The 4,443-nt window shown below is 37.2% G+C and overlaps 1 non-coding gene across 1 annotated transcript; it reads right to left on the bottom strand.

The window, feature by feature from the left end:
* Positions 1 to 1,737: 1,737 nt before the first annotated feature.
* On the bottom strand, positions 1,738 to 1,844 carry LOC131247722 (small nucleolar RNA R71). The gene has a single exon (XR_009171993.1). It is a non-coding gene; the product is annotated as a small nucleolar RNA R71 (small nucleolar RNA).
* Between the last annotated feature and the right edge of the window lie 2,599 nt (positions 1,845 to 4,443).

The raw sequence follows: 4,443 nt of genomic DNA on the forward strand, positions 1-4,443 counted from the left end.
TTACATCGATATGGCACCACTACCCAACTCATGGGATTACGTGTCGACTAAGAGGTCCATTACCCTAACGCATTACATCCATGATAATATATCGACCCTAGGATATGATTTCAAACACAGTACTTACGTTGTATGATAATAACATAATGATTTGAATTATGTAACAATGATTCATATGGTGAAGATAAGCGATAGTAAAAGCTTAAAACATGTAAGAAAAGATAGTCGAATCAAATGTAGTGAAAATTTTAAAGGAAAATCCCTCACTTCTTAAACTCGGTAACACTCTAGATTTGCATAATCATTTGTTGAGTGTCCAATATTGCATATTCTCTCTTATTTATATCTTGGTTTTATGAACATGATACTGCTTAAAGGTATATTTTATATATGTTTGTGTTGTAAGGTGAATCTAAGAGCTTTAATTGAAAAGAATGCTAAAAGCATGGATTTACTGCTCAAGAATTACCAAGCCAAAGTTTCGATCTTAAAAGACTAATAATGAAGAATTCACATGCCAAGTATCCAAGGAAACCAAGTACAAAAGCTAAAGAAAGGACTTGAGAGATCGTAGAATCTGTAGCAGGGAACATTGTTACATAATTGGGATGTTTAGTTAACCATAAACATCAATCTCAAAGATTTTAGTTTAGTAAAATAAACATCCCAATCATGAATCAAAGATTTTAGTTCAGTCATGTCTATGGTTAACTTATAGCATGATTAGGATGTTTATTTTACTTTGATTCATGTCTATGTTGAACTTCATTGATTTCTAGTTGATTTTAAGGAATATTTTCAGTTTTCAATGGTTTGTTATGACTCAAATTACAATTAAATCCGTGATAACTTTAAGTATCTTCTTTTCCTATGTGAGATTGATGGATTGGTAAATTTTGTTATCCGCCATCGTCTCCAGGACATGGTTAGGTGATGGAATCCCTTCCAATCTTCACAATCCTCTTCCATTGAGGCTAGACCAATGAGAACTTCAGAGATTTGATCATCTCTCTTTCCAATTGGATAAGATAGGACTCTGATTCCAATTGGATCTCTTGAATCAAGTAAGGTAGCATCTTGATAGCTACAAGTGGATCCTTGGCACCCTAGTTCCCACCTTTAAATTTACATGTTTCAATTACATCCCTCACGATTACTCTTTAAAAATTACTCTAATTTAGTTTTAGATCTTCTTCTTCTTCTAATCCTAATTACTTTCCGAAACGTATGAGTTTAGTCCCTGTGGATTCGACCTCAGTCTCATTGAGATTATTACTACATCGTGACCCTACACTTGGGGTTGTGAACAAGTTTTTGGCACCGTTGCTAGGGACTACAGCTACGTTTTTCTAAATTTAACTAGTATTAGAAATAGGTTAAGATTAGGATTAACTTTTTGTTTTGTTTCTAGTTTAGGATTTCTGAACTTGTTTTTAGAATCTAACTTGGTTTTCTATTTTTTTAGGATTCTAACATAACAATCTCCAATCCGGTAACCTCTTTCTAATTCTCTCTCTTATTTTTTTAGATCTCTTATTTATTTTAGTTTCCCTCGTTTTATTTCTTCGGTTAAAGTTTAATTACTTAAAGGTTGTGAGTGTTTCATGCCCAAGTGGGTTCGTGACAACACCCGACGTCTCTTAAGTGAAGGAGGATTAGTCGAAGGTTTACTTACCCATCACAGGATTAAACACCACCAAAGATCCTCAGAGTCAATAGAAGTGATGGCTACAAATCAACATTAGAAAGTCGATCATGAACTTTGCCCAAAATGAAGATGAAACATTCTTTCAATGTTGGGAGCGGTTCAAGGATCTTGTCAGTTCATACCCATAACACGGTTTTGAAATGTGGCTCATAACAAGTTATTTCCATGAAGGATTGACATCTTCCATGCGCCAATTCGTTGAGACTATGTGCAATGGGGAAATCATGAACAAAGATGTCGATGATGTGTGGGATTACTCTAACAAACTCGCTGAAACCAAACAATCATGGGACATCTCCCCAAGACCTAACACCACTTCTAAGCCTACTCAATCTAAGGAGAAGGGCAGAATATACTTATTAAAAGAGGAAGATGATCTAAATGCTAAAATGGTCAGTCTAACAAGAAAACTTGAGGCCATGGAACTTAAGAAGGATAAGGTTGAGGAAGTTGTCTGCGATATTTGTGCTTGTTAGGTTCAAACAACTGAGAATTGTCCAACAATACCTACTTTTTAAGAAATACTAAACGAGCAATTGAATGTCGTAAATAGCTACCAAAGGCATTTTAAAGGAATCACTTTAAACACATACAATTCAAGTTAGAGAAATCATCCAAACTTTAGTTAGAAGAATGGACAAACTGCTACTCCTCAAGGAATCCCTAACGAACTCTTATATCAAGGGAAACCTCAAGAAGAATTGGTTCAAAATCCCACACAAACTTAAGAGCTTATCCAGCAAAGTACTCTCCAAGCCTTACAAGAACTTATAAAGGCTATACAAAAGATAGACTCACGTGTAGCGGTTATGGATAAAGGGATCCTTCCAGCTCAACCTATCCCCAATCCTAAACCGCAATATGGAGTTAGTGAACCAAGCTCTGAAATTGCAATAAGAACCGCTTTAGTTGAAGTGAGAATAGATCAAAGTGTCCTGGAGGGGGGTGAATAGGACTTTATAAAATTTTATGACAATTTAAAATCCTATTATCTTAATCTTGATCTAATATGAAACTATCAAGATATCTTCAATTTAACTCTAATGGCTTCCAAGCCAAGTAGAGGATCTAATCATAAGACTACTCAATATTAAACATGATTTAGCAATTAGTCTATGATGGATGAATTGTGTGAAAGTGTGTGGGATGTGATTCATCTATAAAGATTCATATTATCATGCTTGCATGTAAATTCAAAGATAAACATAATGAAGATCAAGCAAGTATCAATCCCAAACACAGTCGTTTATAGTGGTTCAGCTATGTGCCTACTCCACTCCCAGTGGACACACTCATCTCATGAGTGTACCGAATGTCACTAACGGAGATTTTAAATCAGGTTCACCTCTAACCTTTACAACCTACATAAGGTTGACTCTAGGACCTGCACAAGGTACCTAAAATGTACCTACACAAGACACAAGTTTATGCCCTGCACAAGAGCAAAGGTCAACACGAAGCACCTAAGTTTTATGCTCTACACAATAGCAAAAGATCCACACAAGGAACCTGGGTTTTAGGCCACACAGGCAAAGATCCTCACAAGGAACCTGATTTAGACCACACAGGTCAAGGATTCACACAAGAACCCTAGTTTAGGCCACACAGGCCAAGGTCCTACACAAGGACCTAAGTTTATGCCCTACACAAGATCAAAGGTCAACACACAACACCTAAACGTACTCTCCTGTCGGAGGCCTCCTATGAAGACTTGTAAGGGGTGAGATGTACCTGTGACCCAATTCTGCACAAAGAATGATCAACCGGGTCTCTGGACTCTATTAACTTATAGATAAGTAGATGAGCCCCATTATGCACATTGATGAAGATCTCCTCTTTTGATGATGAAGATCCTTCAACTTTCTTAAACTGTAACACTTGATGATGCTCCAATAAAGGTGACGGGTTATGTCACACCCCAAACCCAAAAATCGAGCTCACAAAATTCCTGATTGCCGAATCCGGTGTCGATAGCCTCCGTAGTACCCCATTCTTGGCTCCCAGCACCCATACGCTAGATTCCGATCCTGGGATCCTACAAAGAGGATTTTTCAACGTACATTTGTCTCATAAGAAGAATAACCACAAGTTTATCCAAATCACAAAGGCAACATCATCATCACATATCCATTAATAGAAACAATTGAATACAATGCTGAAAGGGAAATACATATATCAAAAATCAAAGCTCTGGAAGACCGCTGCACGCTCCAAGCTCAATGCTGCTGCAACCTAACGCCACCTGTACACATCTATCATGCATAAGCTTATAGAAAGCTTAGAGGGTGGTGAAAGTGTGTGCTCAGGGTGAGTGCCAAGTATGTCATAAAATGTCATAAATCACACGATATCGGTAATACTGATAGGATCATGAATCATACGATATCAGAGTAAGCGAAAATATACTGGTAAGTCCATGAGTGCCATCAGCTGTATAAAGGCTAAGCAATGCAAGGCATGAATGCTAACAGCCATATTAATGTAGAAACATGGCAACCCAAAATGTTAAATGCTACGAATGCAATGCAATATGTGGTGCGAATGAAATGACCAAGCTGAAGTAAAGTCAAGATGATAATACGTAGTATCACAAGCTATAGGGTCCATCACAAAGGACTTCTATCCAAACCAGTCCCATACCTAAATTTGGATAGCCAGACTCAATGTAGAAGACTCCTAATCTCAGGTTCGCGTACCCCAATTAAAATCCTTTCTATTACGAAGGTACACAGCAA

Source organism: Magnolia sinica, chromosome 5 (assembly GCF_029962835.1).
Source record: "Magnolia sinica isolate HGM2019 chromosome 5, MsV1, whole genome shotgun sequence".
In the NCBI taxonomy this organism is placed as follows: domain Eukaryota; kingdom Viridiplantae; phylum Streptophyta; class Magnoliopsida; order Magnoliales; family Magnoliaceae; genus Magnolia; species Magnolia sinica.